Raw genomic sequence first — 23454 nt, 5'->3', positions numbered from 1 at the left:
CCAGTGCATCTATGGGCCCGTGTGGACAGGGGGTGTCTGTGTAAAACTGTACCAATCTGACCTAACTTGTCCCCAGTGGTTGCGAAACGTCACGTTGGTGCAAAGTGCGGATCCATATCACGTGATCCGTCTGACGTAATAGTGACATCAGAGATGCGCTTTCGTCACACTGATAGACTGCAGCGGTGGTCGGCAACCAAACAACGAATAAACATTAAATTTAAAAATTACTACAAAACAAAGAGGATTTTAATAAGATTAAAACTACAAATTTGACTGTTTTTAAAAGAACTCTGCAATTTTTATCATTATTAATGTTGAGGTAATCCCTTTAAAGTGCTAAGTGTCCACTAAAGAGCAGTGACAGCTGCGATGTGGTATCTTTTATCTTCCTGAAAACAGTAGATAAAGTATATGTAAAAATAAGTTTGTTTAACGCTTGTTTTTAACAACTGTAAACTGACAAAGCCTTAATAATTAAGCTGTAAATAAATCATTTAAACTTTCTTCTGAGTTATTGTCAAGCAAAGATCAAAAGAAAAAGTCTTCAGTTCTATCAGCATTCACAATAAAAGCGAATAAGAGAATGACTGTTATATGTACCAGTTATAAAAATAAGCACCCAGCTGCAGCAAACAATCTGAAGTGTCCAATCCCAGCAAAGTAAGTAAAGGGTAGCTATACTTTCTGCAAACCTTTCAGGATAAATTGCAATGGGTGTGTACATGAGTAAAGATACTGATTCTGGTCATTATATGACATATATCCTGCATTTTTCACCAGTTTCCCTTCTATGCTCTCTCTCTCATTTCCAGTTCTCTCTGAGCCAGTGGATGGAGACTAGCTGCTATGTAGTCTCCCATACACTGCACATATAAAGAAAAAGATTGCCGCACTGGTGGCCGTAGGTAGCACAAAGACAGAAGCAATAGGGGCATGCAGGATATTATACAACAGTAATGAGCAGTGTAGCTGTGAATCCACTACTAGGACAAGCTAGACAAGCTAACCAAAATCTGCACAAATCCGTTTCTCTTCCTGTCACTGTGCTCCACTCTCCAAAGACTTTAAAGAAGTTGGCCATTGCTTTTTATGATTGCCCTAATCGATGGACCCTGTGCCCCTAAGTGTTTTTCTAATTACCTCCTGCTGTCCTTCTTGCCTGTGAGCAGCGCTGTCACTGGCCACTTCACAGACATCATATGACCCGCGCCTCTGACATCTGCTGATGTCACGTCAAGTTCCAGCTGCAGTGTTCCACGGTGAATGCTGGGCTGTGGGTGGGGTTACCCCTTGCGTCACATCCAGCATCCACCGCGCGCTCTCCCTCTCCCCATTCATTGGGAAAGGGCGCGGTCGGGAACCCCGCCCACAGCCCATCAGCCACGTGCCTGTGAGCGGCCAGAGGTAGCGCTGCTCACAGGCAAGAAGGATAGCAGGAAGTAATTAGAAAAACACTTAGGGTCACAGGGTCCATCGATTGGGGCAATCATAAAAAGTAGTTGCCAACTCCTTTAATAAACTGTGTGACCTGGCATCTCACTGTGCTGAAAGGGTGTATCCAAGACTATTTTTTTTACTATGGGCCTAAAAACTAACAGGCAGGTAGTTGCTACCCACCTGCTTGTTGAGCCTGGCGCCGATCTCTGACAGCACAGTGCAGTCACAGATTGCTCCTTCCGGCGATTCCGCAGCTTCCGTTGATGTCACGTTGACAGAGCAGCAGCTTCTTTTCCGCTCTCCTCTGTAGATGGGGCGTCACAGACGAAGTCATGCTGATTGACAGCCGGCTCCCTGCTGCTTAACTGTAGGATCCAACTGTCAATCTGCATGACGTCAGAAGTCAAGCTCCGTCAACAGAACACCACGGAAGAGGAAGAGCTGCTCTGTTGAGGTTGAGCAGTTTAAACACCAGCCGGAACAGTCTGTGGCTGCTCTGTGCTGGGGCCAGCTGAAACAGGCAGGTTGTTAGCAACTACTTGCCTGTTTGTTTTTAACTTTGCTGCTGTTAATCACATGGTCTAGATAGGGACCCCATGGTCATGGGTCCTGATAGTTGCCAGTGTAACCTAAGGCCAAGTAATGGCCTCGGGTTGGCCTGTTAGGCCATGCCATAAGTAGGGTCTAAAAGGCTATGTCAGTATAAAACTGACAGGTCACATGCAGTGCAGTATCACAGTGTGAGAGACCAAATACCAAAGTGACTAATAAAATGTAAAATAAAAAAAGCAGCTTGTGTGTGAAGAAAAAAATTAACAAAAAAATGTATGCATAACTGGTATGGCAGCGTCTAAAACAATCCTAACTATAAACAAGCAAATTGTTTCTTCAGAAAGGAAGATGACTTGGACTCTAGTGCCACCTATTGCAAATAGCAATTCTAAAAACTCGATATGGACCCTTTAATGACCCTTGTCACATTACTTAAGATAAAAACCAAATCAGAATCTCAATTTTCAGACACGTGCTTTGAGGTGTTGCCCCTCCTCAGTGCAAAGCAAGAGATCTGATTTTTCTGTATGAGAGGCCTCTAACTGGGATCTAAGGGGTAACGTTTCTCCTTATGGAGAGTGACATGCCAGGGTAAGGAGGCTTATAGGTCATGCAATGCTACTCTGGAAAATTAAATATGCAAATTGTCTCTTCAGAGAGGAGGAGGATGTTGAACTCTAGTGTCAAAGTCAGAGCCCACTCAAACAGCGAAATTAGATCTTATGCTTTGCACTGAGGAGGGGCAAGAACCTTGAAACACGTTTCTTCAAATTGAAATTCTGGTTTGGCTTTTATCCTAAGACATGTGGCAAAGCTCGTTTAAGGGTTGATATTGACTTTTAGGATTGCTACTTCCAATAGGTGGCACTAGAGTTAAAGTCCTCTTCCTCTTTGAAGAGATAATTAGCATATTTAATTTCCCAAAGGAGCATTGTATGGCCTATAAGTCTCCTTACCCTGGCATGTCAGACATGTCACTCTCCATAAGGAGAAACATTACCCCTGAACTATAAGCCTGTCACATTATTTATCCTGTATTGGTGAATGCTGTAAAAATATATAAAATAAATGAATAAATAAAGTAGCTTTTTCATCATACTGACACGGAAAAAAAAAGAAATATAAAGTGATCAAAAAGTCGTATGTAAAAATAATAATTAAAAAAAAAATGCTATTAATGTAAACATCACTTGTCCCACAAAAAACAAGCCCTCAAATGGTTCTGTTGGCAGAAAGATAAAAAAAAGGTTCAACACTCAGAATATGGCAATGCAAAACTAATTATTGCTGTAACACTGTTTTTAGTGTCTCCTTGCCGAACTCCATCGAGTAGGAAGCCTTTACGGCAATGTTACCAGAAAAAAGTGCCACTTGTCACAAATATGTATTTTTTTTTACAGCCGAAACGCGTTGTGTATATAGGTTTAATAGTTTTATATCAGTGTGAATAAATTTTACTTCCAAGCAATCTGAAGTTCCTGCACCTTGATTTCACTTTGTGGCAAAGACAGCGTCATTCCATGGATCTGCACAGAATAAATGTCGTTATTCTCCTGAATCTGGCGTTTTATTTTAGTTTGTTTCTCAGCCTCTCCATTCCAGAGATAAGCACACCTCTTCCCTGTATGTAAACCTAGGCACCGATTAATCATCACCTTTGTGACAGTTTTTTGTCTAGCTCTGTCCCTATTTTTTCACCCAATTCATTATACTCTTTGTGCCCTTACTTTTAAGAGTCTATTAATTGCAAATGTTTTCTCCTCGATTCATCAACTTTTTAAAAAGTCGTAAAATTTGGCACAACTTCGCTCCAGTCCCCTCCTTGTGTATTTTTGAGTACGTCAAAATTTGGAGGCAATTTTTGCAAATTTTGGCAGTTCAAGACAGGAAGAAAGCCCAGTTTTGACTCTACAGCAAAATCATGAATCTTGTGTGCCAAGTGGGTGTGGTCATCAACTCTTTATCCGAGTCTTGAGGACTATGCCCAATTGACTAAAATGTTACATTTACATAGAGGGAAGAAAGAGGCCATGTCTCAGAAATGGAGAGGCGCTGGAACAAAAAAAATTACATATTTATGACAAGTGAAAGGTCATCTTCAAAATAACTCTCATCCAGACGAAACCAATTGTTCTTTATAATGCCAAACTATAACCAAATTATTTAGTGTTTTTAAACAAATGGCTGCATAACTTTTCCATGGCAATAAGAATGGGCAAAAATATTACCCCTTCTATTTTATTATTCCGACCAACACATCCCACTTGGTCTTACAAGTCTCAGGTCTTATTTCTATACAATGCACTGGGTTCTATGAGGTTCTCTGACGCGGCGTCTTTTGGTTATTACATAAAGTAGTGCCCCCTCCTGCACATTTACAGATTAGATTAGTAGGATTCTGAATTCAAGTCATGTTGACATCACAAATTGTTGCTGCTCGTCAGGAGATCTGGTTCAGAGATGACATTAAGTGTTGGAGGCTCCAGCTCTTTTCTTTCTGCTGAAGACTTCTATAAAAAATGGTTTGCAATGGAAGGAAAATACGTGTTACATCTCCTTCTCTGCTCAGTGCAAGATTACAATCTGAAATACAGTTCACATTTTAATAAAGTGTCAGGAAACTAAGCCACTGCCCTGCCTGACAGCATCCTTTTAATATTTTTCATTACAGCAAGAAGGGCATAGACGATTTAATGGCGTGATATGAAAAACTTGTATATCTGCTGCTTAATTCTCTTGTTTGTCAAATATATACTATATGAAGGAAAGGTAGAAAATATTTGGGATGCCAAGATGATCTCAAGCTCTCCTTATTTATTTACTTTTATGTATTTTAATATGCATCAAGGTTGCCTTGGTTGAAGGGGTTTTCCACCTCTTCTTCAAAAGTTACGAATCGTCGTAAAAAATAGAAGGAAGGTTATTTACTTCTTTGATTCCCCTTTGCTTCAGGACCCCACTCTGGTGGTCTCTACCAGGACTGGTGAAGAGGACATACTGTACATACCGCCGAGGCCACCATTTGGCTGCAGAGTTAGATGGTGGCAGATGGATGGGAAGTAGTCACATAGAAAGTGATTACTTTGAAGGCAAAGGTTTAAAAAGGGTGAGAAACCCCTTTAATGTACAATGTTGATGGAACCACTTTGTAATGGTGGACCTCTGGATGAACTGGATGAAAACCAAAGTCCCGATGTCTCAAAAAAGACAATTGAAAAAGGACAATTTCAGACAGAACATGGATAGCCAATTCTCATGTAGGCTCAACCCCTTATCTAGCTTAAAGTAGGTAACAGAGTGGTTAAAGGATAGGACGCTACTCCAGTTTACATACACAAAGTCTAGTCAGTCAGGAATAGCAGCCAATTCTTTTCGGGCTCCATGCGTAGTTAATGGAAGACATCACAGATTGCCTGCAACAGTCTTCCAACCATAATTATAGATATGACCAACTACAATGTACATCGTTGCAAAGAGTTGATCCATAAATTAGTGCACATCTATGTTCTAGACACCAACAGTAATCTAACTAGTTATAAACGGATAAAAGCGGCATTGTGACACACTTTAAGTTCCTGTCCCAAGGGTGTGCTGATCACTAGACCACCTATGTATGAGTACCCCATATTTCCTACTGACAAATATCACTCCTTAAAAAATCAAATTCTTTACTCCACTTGCTGGTCATAATTAGTCCAAGACAGCAGGGATTTGAGGTCAACATGCACTAGGACAAAAAGAAATCAATATGCTGAAGCTCTGCCCTAAATGATTCTAGGGACTAAGTGGCTGATCATGATCATGCCTTTTTTCTGGAGTAAAAATGGTTCTAAGGGCGCAGTCAGATGGTGATATTACTCGCACGAGGATCACATCACAATCCTCAGACTGCCGTTGGCGCTCCTGACCTGAGCGTGACAGCATGTATTTCTATGCAGCAGTCAAGCTCAGGTCAGGAGAACAGACGGACAGTCCAAGAATTGCTATACGATCCTCGCACAAGTAATACGGCCGTCTGAGTGCGTCCTAATACGGTAGTGACTTTATTTGCGCCTCATTATTTAATTTACGCCTTTTTTTTTTTTTTAAATCAACTTTACTTACTTGAAGTATTTTACTCGTTTTTGGCTATTTTTTTCTTCACCATTCAGGACATGGTTTTCCTTATCCAGATGTTTTAGCCTAATGCATCAGTTGAAAGTTTTTAAAAATGTCTGAATTGTACCCCAGTACTCTAATAGAGAACAAAATCTAAGTTTTTGAAGACTAAAGTGCGATTTTCTAAGGCTTATAAAAAGGATTAGGCAACTTTTTTCTCTAACAAGGTGCAGAGTAGCCAAAAAATAAGAATCCTAGAATTTGGGCTAATTCATTAAACATTGTGCCGTTTTATGAATTTGACACACAATTTTGCCAGTGCAAAAGAAAGACAAGATAAAAAAAAATAATGTGAAAAAGGCAAACGATGAATCAGGGCCTAAATGTTACACTACTGATGGCAACATGGAGCGTTAGCGAGCACGTGCGACCAGTGTGAGACTGGGGACGCCAAGGGCCCACCAGTAACCAACTCCAGGGCCCCACTTTTCAGCCACATGCAAATATGACATTATACTCAATCACAAACTTATATAACAACGAACTGGGTAGATTGTTACATGAATAATATTCTGCCTTTGTCTGTACATAGTGATTCAAGTATATATGTACTGCTCATATAATAGGGTGGTGGCCCACTGGAGGATTCTCCTGTTCTCCTGTGGGCCAGTCCGGGTCTGCATGCAACCATGCCACATAATTCCATCCTGGCGTAATTAGTATCAAGCGGTGATTATGACTCCCATTAAATATGAGACAGGAATAATGAGGGACTGGGATCCATATTCTAGTTGATCGGTGGCTGTCAGGGTGTTGGCCCCCCAGAGATCAGACATTTATCATCTATCCTACGGACAGGTGATATTTTTTATGTGCACACATTAAGTATTTGGTCCAGAAATTTCTGCATCTCTTAGCAGAAAAAAAAACCGCACTATTTTTGGTCCATTTTTTTACTTGAGTTTTTGGTGCACATTTTTCCTCACTCATTAATTATTAATTACTATAGGTGCAATTTGCAGCAAAAATGCTGAAAAAAATCGACCTGCTGCAGATTTAAATCTGAAAAAAAAGCAATGTGTGCATGAGGCTTCAGGATTTTCATTCAGTTTGCTGACATCAGAAAACCCTTTAGGTGTTGTGACAAATCTGCACTGAAAACCACGTAGCAAAACCTCAACATGTGTACACAGCCTTAAGTGCAACTTATCACTGAATTGGCTATAAAGACAAAAAAATTAAAGAAGTGCTCACACTTCAAAGGGAACCCAGGTTTTACCCCTAGAAAGTACTAGGAGTGCTTTGTCAGCCTCCCTATAGCGTTTTTAATGATCCCTGTATTGTCACTAAGTGTTGCTGCAGTGTATTATTATTATTTATTATTATTTATTATTATAGCGCCATTTATTCCATGGCGCTTTACATGTGAAAAAGGGGTATAATACAAGAACAATTACAATAATCTTGAACACAATGTGACAGCGACTGGTACAGGAGGAGCGAGGACCCTGCCCGCGAGGGCTCACAATCTACGAGATCAATGATATTTAATGCGGGGGTGCAGATATTACCCCCACAGCGTCATGACTGACATTGCAGTGTGTGCAGGGATGTCAATCATGCTGCTGCATGCATACTAATGTGCAGACAGTGGTCACAGATCAGTTTGGGAACCCATATGTCAGCATTAAACATTTTTAAACACAATGCAGAAATGCTTAGTGATAATACAAACATTATTAAAAATGGCATAATAGGGCTTATAAAGGGCTCCTATTACCTTCTATGGGCACATCCTGCTGTCAGGTTCATTTTAAACATTTACGGCACATCCTATGGAATATCCCTTTAAATTTTGGCACTTTACATAAAGATGTTAATCAACGATGGAATTTTATTTTACACTGTGTGCAGAATTATTAGGCAAATGAGTATTTTGATCACATGATACTTTTTATACATGTTGTCCTACTCCAAGCTGTATAGGCTTGAGAGCCAACTACCAATTAAGTAAATCTGGTGATGTGCATCTCTGTAATGAGGAGGGGTGTTGACTAATGACATCAACACCCTATAGAAGGTGTGCTTAATTATTAGGCAACTTCCTTTCCTTTGGCAAAATGGGTCAGAAGAGAGATTTGACGGGCTCTGAAAAGTCCAAAATTGTGAGATGTCTTGCAGAGGGAGGCTGCAGTCTTGAAATTTCCAAACTTTTGAAGCGTGATCACCGAACAATCAAGAGTTTCATGGCAAATAGCCAACAAGGTCGCAAGAAGCGTGTTGGCCAAAAAAGGCGCAAAATAACTGCCCATGAATTGAGGAAAATCAAGCGTGAAGCTGCCAAGATGCCATTCGCCACCAGTTTTGCCATATTTCAGAGCTGCAACGTTACTGGAGTATCAAAAAGCACAAGGTGTGCGATACTCAGGGACATGGTCAAGGTAAGGAAGGCTGAAAAACGACCACCTATGAAAAAGAAACATAAGATAAAACATCAAGAAGGGGCCAAGAAATATCTTAAGACTGATCTTTCAAAGGTTTTATGGACTGATGAAATGAGAGTGACTCTTGATGGGCCAGAGGCTGGATCAGTAAAGGGCAGAGAGCTCCACTCCGACTCAGACGCCAGCAAGGTGGAGGTGGGGTACTGGTATGCGCTGGTATCATCAAAGATGAACTTGTGGGACCTTTTCGGGTTGAGGATGGAGTGAAGCTCAACTCCCAGACCTACTGCCAGTTTCTAGAAGACAACTTCTTCAAGCAGTGGTACAGAAAGAAGTCGGTATCGTTCAAGAAAAACATGATTTTCATGCAGGACAATGCTCCATCACATGCATCCAACTACTCCACAGCGTGGCTGGCCAGTAAAGGTCTAAAAGAAGAAAAAATAATGACATGGCCCCCCTGTTCACCTGATCTGAACCCCAAAGAGAACCTGTGGTCCATCATAAAATGTGAGATCTACAGGGAGGGAAAACAGTACACCTCTCGGAACAGTGTCTGGGAGGCTGTGGTGGCTGCTGCACGCAATGTTGATCGAAAACAGATCAAGCAACTGAATCTATGGATGGAAGGCTGTTGAGTGTCATCATAAAGAAAGGTGGCTATATTGATCACTAATTTTTTGGGTTTTGTTTTTGCATGTCAGAAATGTTTATTTCTAAATTTTGTGCACTGATATTGTTTTTTCTGGTGAAAATAAACAAGTGAGGTGGGATTATACTTGGTTTTCATTAAGTTGCCTAATAATTCTGCACAGTAATAGTTACCTGCACAAACAGATATCCTCCTAAGATAGCCAAATCTAAAAAAAAAAACACTCCAACTTCCAAAAATATTAAGCTTGGATATTTATGAGTCTTTTGGGTTGATTGAGAACATAGTTGTTGATCAATAATAAAAGTAATCCTCTAATATACAACTTGCCTAATAATTCGGCACACAGTGTATATTGTAGCACAGGAACCAGCAACCTGCAGCACTCAAGCTGCTGTAAAACTACATCTCCCAGCATGCCCTGACAGCTGTAGTTGCATTTTAGTTTAGTAGTAGAGTCAACACCGGGAGAGCCGCAGGTTGCTCACCCTTGTTCTTGAGCTTTCAAAGCAGCTGCTGAGCCAACATCTCCCAGCAAAACCTGCTGGGGCATTATCTGGAAAAAGCCTGCTCTTCTGACTCCTAGATATCTGTGCTGCAGAGAGCTCGGTACTATAGGAGCCCGCTGAGTGTAGCTCCAGGCTATCATGTCTGTATATTGCAGTAAAGTACTTGAAGATGGTAGGATTTTACATTTGTCAACAAAATAACCAATGTCAATCAAAACCGAAGCTTCACTGTCAGCTGCAGACCTTCTGCCTCTGCTGTGCAATTATACAACCACTTTTTGCTCTTTCCTTATATTCTTTGGGAGCAATGTAATGTAGCAAGCAAATAAACATAGCAAACCTAAGTGAATTAATTGCAAATTATATTCACGGAGTCTTAAAAAAAGAAAGTTGGTGCTGAATTTTAGCGCCACTTAAAAGATCACAGATGGGTAGGAAATTATATGCTTATTATAACTGCATGTGCTGCGATTGCAATGTATGCGGAAAATGATTATATACAATTATAGCACAGGGAATAAACCTAAGTGAAAAAATACAGTACTCATGAAGAAAGGAGGTACAGCTGGAGCAGTATGGAGAACTGCGCACAAGTGAATAAATAGAAATCAGGAATGATATTGCCTGGTGGCTCTGGCAATAAAAAGCATGTGATGAATAATTGCCCATAACTTTGCATAATAAATAATGTGTCCCTGTAGTGGAAAAAATGGGGGTGCACTTTAGAAAGTACACCCTAGTTTGTAACTTCAAGGTCACAGAACCTAACCTTAGCTTTGTAGTTGAATACCTTTACAAAATGCATCCCCTCCCTCCACCCTATGTCTAAATTGGTTTTGCAAAGAGATAAAAAGTGAGACCACCTGGATTGCACTTTAGGCTGCAACCTACTACTCGCCCCGACGTCAACGATCCACCCAAAAATTTGCTAACGGTCCCAGGACACAGGACAGCTACGGCATCATGTCAATGATTAAATAAATCTTCACTCTTCTTTAAAATTAGACCTTACCTTTAAAATGGCCCGTGATATACTGGGCGAGTATGTAATCCACAGCGACTTGGATCCTGTTTATGGTCCTGAAGCAGTGACATGAGAAGACTGCAGAAACTGTAAAAAAGGCATGTGGTTTTTCAGGAGGGGTGAACGGAAGAAAGAGTTCATCGCCCGGTTTAATGCCAGAGCACTGAACGGAAGGGGTCAGACGCAGATCCAAAAAAAGAACTTCTAGAAAGCCCTGGAGCAATTGTCTTCTGCTTCTAAACACATGAACAAGTGTCCTCTAATAGCAGGAACATAAAAGGGATAGAAAAAATAAAAAGAAAAGAAAAAGCAGCTGCTGAGACATCTTGCCTTATGAGAATAAAGTTTTGGTTAACATTATCATGACCAGACAATGATCCGAAAAAAAAGGTTACTGCGGTGAAAATTAAAGTGTCACATAGATCATTAGTAACAAGTGTGCTGGAAGAAGTCACATCCAAAAGTGAAGGGAAACTCAGAGTATTTATTCTCTACAATCTGGGATTTTATAGTCATGCATAACACTGAAGGTCAGCATTGATTCTGTGGCCGATATCATAATTTAGTGTAATGTGACAGCACTCAGCACGGTCATATATAATACCAGAGAGAATGCCTAGCGCTCAGAAATGCCGAGATTTAATCATTTATACATGAATATCATACACTCGGCATTAAAGGGGTTTTTTGTTTTAGTAACTAATTATTTATTGTATGATAAAAAATGATACATAAATATATTTACTGCATCAATTCCATAGAAGAGTGGTAACTTACTCAAGCATATAAAGCGGAGGGTTTTGCACACTTCACCATTGTTTATGGATCTGCCAGACAAAGCAGAGTACACAGCACAGAGCTCGGCTGTTTCCGGCAGTCCCATAGATAATGAATGGAGCGGATGGCCATTTGTTCCATGATTGTGCACCATTGCGCCATTCAAGGTGGATAGTTTCTAGGATCCAGGGTTTATGGGCAGGGGATACCTTTTGATTACGGGAATAACCCTTTAAATGCAATATTAGATTGCAGGATTCTGTATACACAAAAAAGCAACTTATAAATGAATGTGCATGCATTTAAATTAAAGTAGAGATACCTGTGTCCTCCCAACAGTGAGCAAAGGTGGAAAATGGTAGGATGGAAGTGTAATCACAAATGGACATGATGCATGCCAGGAAACGTCCAATATACTAGGCCATTTTCCCATATAGACAAAATGAACATATACCCTGCTGTAAGTAAATAAATAAAAGTAATAGTGCAAATAAATAACACTGGGTACTTTGTAAACACCGTTGTTTTTTTTAAAAAAAAAAAAAAAGAAAAAAAAGAAAAAGGGGTAAAAGCCACCCCACCAGGGTCAAGGTGTATCCAAATTCGGGATGGTCCTAACCTCTGTGTGTCCATGTTCAGGACCTGGTCCTGCTCAGCCCTCATTTACACTGATGTCACTGACGCTTGGTAAGGTTTTAATACTAGAGGTTAGGACCATCCCGAATTTGGGTACATCTTGGCGCTGCAGAGATGGCTTTCACCTTTTTTTTTTTTTTTATCAAAAATGGTATTTACTTTGTAACTTATTTGTTTATATCCACTATTGCTTTTACTTATTCACTTACAGCAGGGTATATGTTCATTTTGTCTCTATTTTAGCTTTTGTCGGTTTAATGGCCAGTGTGAACATGCTTACATGTTACCAACTTCTACTCCAGTTCACTTTCTCATATAGCATAAATGAAGCATTTTTTTCCACTTTTGAGTTTTATTTGCTAAAAATCTGCTGCATTTAACTGTCCAAGCAAAGCAGATGCCATTTCAGGAAAACCCATGCCTACTGTGCATTTAAAGATGCTTTTGAACTGTGTTTTTCTGTGCGTTTATTCTCTACAGGCTTCTATGGGGAGCCCGAAAAAATACATGTGAAAAACTATGCTGTGTTTTTAAATGTGGAATCAAAGCTTCTGTACTACAAAATATGCGTTATAAACGCTGCTGTAAATCTGCACCAAAAACGTGTTGAATAAAAGAGAAAAAGCAACAAAAAAACAAAACAAACAACAAATGCAATAATCAAAGAAGGCTGTTCTAGCATATTTTGGTGCGGACACTTGTAGAAAAAGTGCGAATAAAAAGCAGCAGAAAAAATGCAGCATTTACGCTACATGTGAACACGGCCAAATTGATCATCCGTGTGGACAGTAACTACAGATATTTTTTCTGAAACTAACTTTTTTTCATTTCAGGAAACAACACACGTACATTAGTCACAATGAACAGACCCTGACCCTATCTTTTGAACGGAATCATCTAATGAGCTTGTGCATTAGTTATTGTGAAGGGAGGAGAGAAGGGAGAGTTGTGACATCTTGAACACAGTGCATACACTCCACTAACAAGGGAACCTACATATGAAGTGGTATAACACCCAATTGTGCCAGATTCAAAACTGAGTCTAAGGTGTATACTGACCCAAATTCATGCTGGGGATGTATCCACGCCTGCCCCTCACTCCAACGCGCGTTTCACAACGTGCTTCCTCAGGGAGTGGTAAAAATAAGTTGGCCAGGTGCAGTTAATATAGGCGCAGGGATGATCTGTCCGCCAATAGAGAGTAAATGATGCCAGGTGCAAAGTATATGGCGCATATCGCTACTTGTCAGAAGAAGCCGCGTGTCAATCTCCAGGACCACAGCACCGACACAACAAGGCGCCGCGGCGCAATCCGTGACATCACAGGTGATCCCAGCGAGAGACTGCGTGCACACTCCAGAAAAGACGCGATGTGCATGGCACTGGCGTCGCCATGTTGGTTATGGGAAAAGTAAAGGGCAAAGCACAGAGTCACCAGCCTGTGCCCACTATTAAGGAAATACATATATACATGTGTATTCAAGATTGCCAATTGACAATCGAGATTGTAGTTTAAATGTTGTTGTTCTATTTGGGGTGCGCTACATTGCACCTTTATCTTGTTACTTAGGTTATGTTCTTCCTATCATAGGTCTATGAGTTGTGACATCGCCTATTGTGACTGGTGGATCCTGTGGTCAGCTGTGTATAAAGGTGTTACCTGTCATTGTAATCCTGCCTCTGATGATAATGAGACTACTGAAAACATTACTTGAAGAAACAGGAAGTATGAGTATAAAAAAGCCTCAGTGACCAGTCTGAAAATTGTAAAATTACACTTTTTAAAAAAAAAAAATGGGGAAAAATAAAACACTGACAACATTTTTTGAAATACTAACACAAAAATCTGATTTTTAGAAAGGTAATTTTCTGATGATAGCTACTCTTTAGAAAGTAGTTTGGTTTTTGTCACTTTATTCTGACATCCGTAACTTTTGTTATTTTTCAGTTGATGGAATTGAGTGAGGGCTGTTTCTTTTTTTGCAGGGTAATCTGTAGATTTTGAGAGTACATATATTATTCAGATTTTGAGCTGGAGCTGCACGAGCACTTGTTAGAGCTCTGTTTATAAAAGTCTTTAGCCCTATAATCCAGATTCCGGCCAGAATTAAAACATATCCTGCCCAATTCATCAATAAGTTTTGGGCAGAATTCTGGCTCAAAACTTTACATCTTTTGGAGCTGTTACACCAGTCTTGGCCAGCTCTGCCTCCTTAAAAGAAAAGTGGGCGAAGCTCAGGCATGACAGTACATGGCCCAGGGGTCCCAACAAGTATATCCAAATTGCCTCTTCAGAGAAAAAAAGGACTTGAACTCTAGCCTATTGGAAGCAGCGATCCTACAAGTCACAATCAACCCTTTAACGAGTCGTGCAATATGACTTAGGATAAAAGCCAAATCAGAATCTCAATTTGCAGACACAGTATTTCAGGCTGTTGGCCCTTGTCAGTGCAAAGTATGAGAACTGATTTGGCTAGGTGAGCGGCTCTGGACTGAGGTCTAAGGGGTAACGTTTCTCCTTGTGTAGAGTGACATCCCGGCTCTAGCATGTCAAGGTAAGTATATCAAAATTTATATCATAAGGTTGTGCAAATCATGGCAAAAATGAATGCTAGTCCCTGGCTGGTACACATTCTTGGCGGTGGCCACGACAGTTGAAAAATACGCCAAATTCATTAAAGAGGTGCATGTGTATTAACTGATTCAGCAACTTACTCCAGCACTCACTTAAGACTAGTTTCCAAAACGCTAGTCTCGATGAATCAGGACCATCAAGTGAACAGTGATCTGTAGCGTGAAAAAGTTGTGAAAGGAAAGTAGTCTATGGGAAAGAACAGAGGGTGCATCCGTGCTTCGGTGGCAGAATGGCTAAATCTCCACTTACCCATTGGGGAACCAATGGCTGCATGATTGTCAAAAATGCAATGGACCATAATGGAGGGCAGAATTTTGCTGCATGCTGTGGGCTGCGACATTTCTTGTGGAATTCTATTTGAAAGCAATTAAAGGAAATGTATTTTGCAAACTATCCCCCTTTAAAGCACGTGCACTCATCTTCTGTCGCAGTTTCTAGAACCTCAGTTACCCATCTATCGGCTTTGTTGTCAATACATAAAAGGAAGGAAATAAATCATGGATATTGCCAAGCTGGTCAGCGGATACACTGAGCTCAAGATGAAGTAGAAGACAATAAGTTACATTTGTTTTAGTAACAAAAAGTAATTTTCTGAAGCTGCTGCATTGGGTTTTTCATCATGAGCAGCATTCAGTCGAGGTTAGATTAGGTGAATATGGTGCTGGGGATAAATTGCACGTTATGCACATCAGTGAAAGCAGAGTTATTTAGAAGACAGCAGGATGGATACCGGAGCGCCGATAACGCAGAGCAAGCTACTAATTGTCAGCAACAGGCTCTCTGGGGAAGGAGTTCTGCAAGACCATAGACAGGTGGAGATGTAGGAATTCAGTACACGTCTTCACTCCTCGCAAATCGATAGGTGAAGCGTCTTATGATAGACACAGACTTGTTGCTCTTTTAAGCGGAGATTAACCTATGGTTAACAGTTCATCGTACATTTTTTTGGAAAGATAATACAAGTTATTACACTATACAGTCACAATAATTCAGCCCCCCTCCCATTGCAAATTAGGTTAATTAGCTACATTTATAAACTTGCTTCTGTTTAGAATAAACCAAGAACAATATAAATAGCTTACCACAAGTAATATAACAAGTGGCTTCTATAAATTCAACGCACAATGACACTTTTACTGACAACCACAGTCTCAGAATTATTCACCTTCTTCATGAGAAGCATCTTTGGTACTTGGTAGCGCCTCTCTAGCTGTTATAAACCACTGCAAATATGATGCATAGCTAGAAACAGTTTTCTGTAGCGTTCCTGAAGAATGTTAGTGCAATGGGCTATGGCCTCCAGTTCACTAACAGTCTTAGATTTGAGTATTGCAACCCCCTCCTTTAAATTCCATCAAAGATTTTCTATGGGGCTCAAGTCCAACTGTGACGGTAAAGATTTATTTTGAAGCCACGCTTTGGTAGAATTTGAGGATCATTGCCCTATTGGAAGGTCCAATGATAACCAAGCTTCAGTTTCCTCACAGAAGCATATCAACCCAGGATTTCCTGATACTTGATAGAATCCATATTGCAAGCTACACACGGGAGTTACCATTGAAAGAAAAAGCAAAGTAGCCCCAGAGCATTACCAAGCCACCGTCATGTTTCACGATAGGCAGGATGTTAATTTTACCATATCTTTTATTCTTCTTCCTCTATGTAAACTACAGATTCATAGTCCCAAAAATGTCAAGCTTTGTTTCATCGCTCCATAGAGCAAAATCTCTACATTTTTGTGTCTTATTTATATGTTTTTGAGCATTTCTAAGCAGACTTTTCTTGTGCTTTTGGGTCAGTAGAGGTGTACAGTACAGACCAAAAGTTTGGACACACCTTCTCATTTAAAGATTTTTCTGTATTTTCGTGACTATGAAAATTGTACATTCACACTGAAGGCATCAAAACTATGAATTAACACATGTGGAATTATATACTTAACAAAAAAGTGTGAAACAACTGAAAATATGTCTTATATTCTAGGTTCTTCAAAGTAGTCACCTTTTGCTTGGATGACTGCTTTGCAGACTCTTGGCATTCTCTTGATGAGCTTCAAGAGGTAGTCACCGGAAATGGTTTTCACTTCACAGGTGTGCCCTGTCAGGTTTAATAAGTGGGATTTCTTGCCTTATAAATGGGGTTGGGACCATCAGTTGTGTTGTGCAGAAGTCTGATGGATGCACAACTGATAGTCCTACTGAATAGACTGTTAGAATTTGTATTATGGCAAGTAAAAAGCAGCTAATTAAATAAAAACGAGTGGCCATCATTACTTTAAGAAAATGAAGGTCAGTCAGTCCGAAAAATTTGGAAAACTTTGACAGTGTCCCCAAGTGCAGTTGCAAAAAACATCAAGCGCTACAAAGAAACTGGCTCACATGAGGACCGCCCCAGGAAAGGAAGACCAAGAGTCACCTCTGCTTCTGAGGATAAGTTTATCCGAGTCACCAGCCTCAGAAATCGCAGGTTAACAGCAGCTCAGATTAAAGACCAGGTCAATGCCACACAGAGTTCTAGCAGCAAACACATCTCTTCAACAACTGTTAAGAGGAGACTTTGTGCAGCAGGCCTTCGTGGTAAAATAGCTGCTAGTAAACCACTGCTAAGAACAGGCAACAAGCAGAAGAGCCTTGTTTGGGCTAAAGAACACAAGGAATGGAAATTAGACCAGTGGAAATCTGTGCTTTGGTCTGATTAGTCCAAATTTGAGATCTTTGGTTCCAACCACCGTGTCTTTGTGCGACGCAGAAAAGGTGAACGGATGGACTTCCCACCGTGAAGCATGGAGGAGGAGGTGTGATGGTGTGGGGGTGCTTTGCTTGTGACACTGTTGGGGATTTATTCAAAATTGAAGGCATACTGAACCAGCATGGCTACCACAGCATCTTGCAGCGGCATGCTATTCCATCTGGTTTGCGTTTAGTTGGACCATCATTTATTTTTCAACAGGACATTGACCCCAAACACACTTCCAGGCTGTGTAAGGGCTATTTGACCAAGAAGGAGAGTGATGGGGTGCTACGCCAGATGACCTGGCCTCCACAGTCACCAGACCTGAACCCAATCGAGATGGTTTGGGGTGAGCTGGACCGCAGAGTAAAGGCAAAAGGGCCAACAAGTGCTAAGCATCTCTGGGAACTCCTTCAAGATTGTTGAAAGACCATTTCCGGTGACTACATCTTGAAGCTCATCAAGAGAATGTCAAGAGTGTGCAAAGCAGTCATCAAAGCAAAAGGTGGCTACTTTGAAGAACCTAGAATATAAGACATATTTTCAGTTGTTTCACACTTTTTTGTTAAGTATATAATTCCACATGTGTTAATTCATAGTTTTGATGCCTTCAGTGTAAATGTTCAATTTTCATAGTCACGAAAATGCAGAAAAATCTTTAAATGAGAAGGTGTGTCCAAACTTTTGGTCTGTACTGTACATCTTAGAGACCTTTAGGGTTTAGTATGCGTTTTACTATGACATGTTCAGGTAGTTTAGACAGTGTTCCTATAACTTTTGTAGCATTGGCGTCTCTGCCCCCTGCCAGGCAGAGACGCCGTCCCCCTTACCGCCGCGGTCCTGCTCCGGCGTCTAACAGCTTCCCTGCAGCTGCTGCTGGTGCATGCAGCTTCCCTGGCTCTGTGATTAGGGCGCGCACTCACTCCCTCTTAAACGGGGCCGCCCGCCATCCTAAAAAGTCCCCGGCCAATGGCTTGGGGACTTTCCCTATATAAGGCACCTCCTCCAATATGGAGGTGCCCGTGCAAGGTTGTTGCTCTGTGATTCTTACTTTGCTTCAGCCCTCAGGTCTTCTGCAAGTCAGTCTTGTCCGCCAGTCTGATCTTCAGTCCAGTCCGCCAGTGTGACTACTTTCCAGCCTGACAGTCTGTCTACAGTCCAGTCCGCCAGTCTGTCTATGGGCTCTGCCAGCCTGCTTACCTGGAAGCACCCGCCTGTTACCTGCCGTGCCTGCAAGCCTGCTTACCTGGAAGCACCTGCCTGTTACCTGCCGTGCCCGCCAGCCTACTTACCTGGAAGCACTTGCCTGTTACCTGCTGTGCCCGCCAGCCTGCTTACCTGGAAGCACCTGCCTGTTACCTGCCGTGCCCGCTTGTCTGCCTTTACCTGCCGTGCCCACCTGCCTGCTTACCTGGAAGCACCTGCCTGTTATCTGTTGTACCCGCCAGCTTGCCTACCCGGAGCACCAGTCTGGATTTCAGCTGAATCAGCCTGCTTGACTACCTGGACCACCCGTCATCCTGCCTGCCGTGCTCTTCCACTGTATCGGTCAGTCCCAACCTTCTGACCCGTGGGAGTCACCTGCTCTCATACAAGGTCGGTCCCAGAGTGGCATCTGGTCCCTCTGCTCGGTCCCTCCCTGGTTCACGGAGTCGACTGAGCCGCCGTGTGACCCTGGTCAGGCCAAGTAGATACTTAGTTACGCCCCTCTGGTCCCTCCTTGCACCGCAGCACAGAGGTTCCACCACCCGGATCCGTAACAACTTTGAACTTGTGAATATTGTTTCCAACTATTTCAAGGACATAGAATGTAGCTGCATCTCTTTGTATCATTTTCTTTGCTTCTGCAGGCAATGATCTCTTAAGGGTCATGCAGACGTCCATGGAAATCAGTCCAGGCACTGACTGGCCAAGGGTCTCCTGACCCGAATGTGACAGCTGTCACGCTCAGGTTGGGAGAGCCACAGCCAGGTAGTGCATTACGGTCCAATCTCGAACCAATTGGCATGGATTTCTGCATGAGCCTTTAACCTTTTGGACCACTCTTAACAACCCAAGAATATTAGGGAACTGGAAACCATTGCTAATGAGGAATGGGCTAAGATTTTTCAGGAACACTATCTGAAGCTGAGGTCTGGTTATGCATCAACTTTTCTGCAGGTCATAACAGCTAGAGGAGCTCTACTAAGTTGTTCCCACAACTTTGAACTTGTGAATTTTGTTTCCAACTCTCTCAAGGACATTGAATACAGTTGTATCTTTTTAAATCCGTTTCCTTCATTGTGCAAGGCAATGATCTCTTAGGGCTCCTGGATATATCTGCGCAAATCACTCCAGGCACTGACCGCTGATGCACAGACTGGCCGCGGGTCTCCTGACCCGAATGTGACAGCTTCATGTATTTCTGTGAAGCTGTCACACTCAGGTTGGGAGAGCTGCAGCCAGGCAGGGCATTCTGGTCCAATCTCGGACCAATTTTCATGGATGTCTGCATAATCCCTTAACCTTTTGGACCACTATTACCAACCCAAGAACATTAGTGAACTGGAGACTATTGCCCATGAGGAATGGGCTAAAAAAAATTCAGGAACGTTGCCTGAAGCTGATGTCTGGTTATGCATCAACTTTTCTGCAGGTCATAACAGCTAGAGGTACTCTACTAAGTACTAAAAGACACTTGTCATGAAGAGGTGATTAATTATGATACTGCAGCTGTCAATAAAAGTAGCATTTGGTGTTGAATTTGTAGAAGACACTTGCTATATTAGGTGTATTCAGCTATTTTCCCCTGAAAGCCGGAGGAGTGTCAGCTCCAGTAAAGAGGGAAATAGGAGAGTAGGGCAGGCCAGGCACGTGCTGGTAGTGGGGGACTCAATTATTAGGGGAATAGATAGGGCAATCTGTCACAAAGACAGGGATCGTCGAACAGTGTGCTGCCTACCTGGCGCTCGAGTCCGGCACATCGCTGATCGGGTTGACAGATTACTGGGAGGGGCTGGTGAGGACCCAGCGGTCATGGTGCACATTGGCACAAATGACAAAGTTAAAGGTAGGTGGAAGGTCCTTAAAGATGATTTCAGGGAATTAGGCTGCAAGCTGAAAGCAAGGACCTCCAAGGTGGTATGCTCTGAAATACTACCGGTACCACGTGCCATGCCAGAGAGGCAACGGGAGATTAGGGAGATAAATAAGTGGCTCAAGAACTGGTGTAGGAAGGAGGGATTTGGGTTCCTGGAGAACTGGGCCGACTTCTCAGTTGGCTACAGACTCTACGCTAGGGACCGGCTGCACCTTAATGGGGAGGGTGCAGCTGTGCTGGGGGAGAAAATGGCTAGAAGGTTGGAGGAGTGTTTAAACTAGGGATTGGGGGGGAGGGTATTCATTTTATAGGTGGGGAAGATAGTGCAGATAGTGACCTGGGCACAAATAAAGAAATTGGGGGTGGGGTTAGAGCAGTCAATAAAGTAAGAAGGAATAGAGGTACAGAGAGATACATAAAATGCATGTACACTAATGCCAGAAGCCTCACCAACAAAATGGAGGAATTAGAATTAATTTTGTTGGAAAATAATTATGACATGGTAGGGATATCTGAGACGTGGCTGGAAGAGAGTCATGACTGGGCAGTTAATTTACAGGGCTATAGTCTGTTCAGAAATGACCGTACAAACAAGCGGGGGGGGGGTGTTTATAAGTAAAATCATCCTTAAAACCTGTCTTGCGGGAGGATATATGTGAATCTAATGAAAATGTAGAGTCCCTGTGGGTGGAGATAAGGGGAGGGGGAAAAAATAATAAATTACTGATAGGGGTTTGTTATAAGTCTCCAAAAATAATGGAAGTAGCGGAGAATATCCTCGTAAAGCAAATAAATGAAGCAGCGACTCAAGGAGAAGTCATTATTATGGGAGACTTCAACTACCCTGAAATACACTGGGGGACAGAAATATGTAGTTCAAGCAAAGGTAACAGGTTTTTAGGTTTTTGACAACTATGAGAGACAATTACCTTTCACAACTGGTTCAGGACCCAACAAGAAGGGGGGCACTGCTAGACCTAATATTAACCAATAGGCCAGACTGCATATCAAACATATGAGTTGGGGGTCACTTGCGTAATAGTGATCACAAAATAATACGTTTTCATGTAACCTTTAATAAGATGTGTAGTAGATGGGTTACAAGGACACTAAACTTCAGGAAGGCAAATTTCCAACGGTTGAGAGATGATCTTAGTGCAATAAACTGGGACGATATCCTGAGACATAAAGCTACACAAAGCAAATGGGAGACATTTATTAACATCCTGAATAGGACCTGTGCACAATATATACCCTTTGGGAATAAACATGCTAGAAATAGGAGGAAACCACTATGGCTAAATAGAGCTGTAAGGGGCGCAATAAGTGACAAAAAGAAAGCATTTAGAGAACTAAAGCAAGTAGGTAGTGATGAGGCATTAAATAAATACAGAAAATTAAATAAATTATGTAAAAGACAAATCAAGGCAGCAAAGATTGAGGCAGAGAGAATCATTGCCAGAGAAAGTAAAAATAACCCCAAAATATTCTTTAACTACATAAATAGTAAACAACTAAAAAATGATAATGTTGGCCCCCTTAAAAATAGTCTGGGTGAAATGGTGGATGAGGATGAAGAAAAAGCCAATATGCTAAATGTTTTTTTTTCAACCGTATTTACATAAGAAAATCGCATGACAGAAAACATGATTAGTGATAACAAAAATTCTCCATTAAATGTCACTTGCTTAACCCAGCAGGAAGTACGGCGGCGTCTAAAAATCACTAAAGTTGACAAATCCCCGGGCCCGGATGGGATACACCCGCGAGTACTGCAGGAATTAAGTAAAGTCATAGATAGACCATTATTTTTAATCTTTAAAGATTCCATAATAACAGGGTCTGTACCACAGGACTGGCGTATAGCAAATGTGGTGCCAATATTCAAAAAGGGGACAAAAACCGAACGTGGAAATTATAGGCCAGTAAGCTTAACCTCTACTGTGGGTAAAATCCTGGAGGATTTCCTAAGAGATGCTATACTAGAGTATCTGAAGAAGAATAACCTCATGACCCAATATCAACATGGGTTTACGAGGGACCGTTCCTGTCAAACTAATCTGATCAGTTTTTATGAGGAGGCAAGTTCTGGACTGGACCAAGGAAATGCAGTGGATGTTGTGTATATGGACTTTTCAAAAGCCTTTGATACGGTTCCACACAAAAGGTTGATACATAAAATGAGAACAATGGGGATAGAGGAAAATATATGTATGTGGGTTAAGAATGGGCTCAGTGATAGGAAACAAAGGGTGGTTATTAATGGAAAACACTTAGACTGGGTCTCAGTTAACAGTGGGGTACCACAGGGGTCAGTATTGGCCCCCCTTCTTTTTAACATATTTATTAATGACCTTGTAGGGGGCTTACAGAGTAATATTTCAATATTTGCAGATGACACTAAACTCTGCAGGGTAATCAATACAGAGGAGGACAATTTTATATTACAGGAGGATCTATGTAAACTAGAAGCTTGGGCTGATAAATGGCAAATGGGGATAAATGTAAGGTAATGCACTTGGGCAGAGGAAATAAAATGTATAATTATATGCTTAATTGTAAAACACTGGACAAAACTGTAACTGAAAAAGACCTAGGTGTATTGGTGGACGACAAGCTCACGTTTAGTGGCCAGTGTCAGGCAGCTGCTGCAAAGGCAAATAAAATAATGGGATGCATTAAAAGAGGCATAGATACTCATGAGGAGAACATAATTTTACCTCTATACAAGCCATTAGTGCGACCACACTTAGAATACTGTGTACAGTTCTGGTCTCCGGTGTATAAGAAAGACATAGCTGAACTAGAGCGGGTGCAGAGAAGAGCGACCAAGGTTATTAGAGGACTGGGGGGTCTGCAATACCAAGACAGGTTATTA

General features: G+C 41.5%; 1 protein-coding gene across 5 annotated transcripts in view; it reads right to left on the bottom strand.

Moving 5' to 3' along the window:
* TSPAN4 (tetraspanin 4) overlaps positions 1-23454 on the bottom strand; it is a 791893-nt gene that overhangs the window by 601438 nt on the left and 167001 nt on the right. The window contains exon 1 of one of the 5 annotated variants that reach the window (XM_073658690.1): positions 10708-10870. The exons of the other annotated variants lie outside the window; for them this stretch is intronic. The gene's annotated coding sequence lies outside the window, so the exon portion shown is untranslated. Of the gene's footprint in view, positions 1-10707; positions 10871-23454 lie in introns of those variants that run through there. 5 annotated transcript variants of the gene reach the window in all.

The sequence above is a fragment of the Phyllobates terribilis genome, unplaced genomic scaffold (genome assembly GCF_046119375.1).
Source record: "Phyllobates terribilis strain yellow unplaced genomic scaffold, ASM4611937v1 Scaffold_13__5_contigs__length_258822181, whole genome shotgun sequence".
NCBI lineage: Eukaryota > Metazoa > Chordata > Amphibia > Anura > Dendrobatidae > Phyllobates > Phyllobates terribilis.
This window is presented reverse-complemented; position numbering and strand designations above follow the sequence as displayed.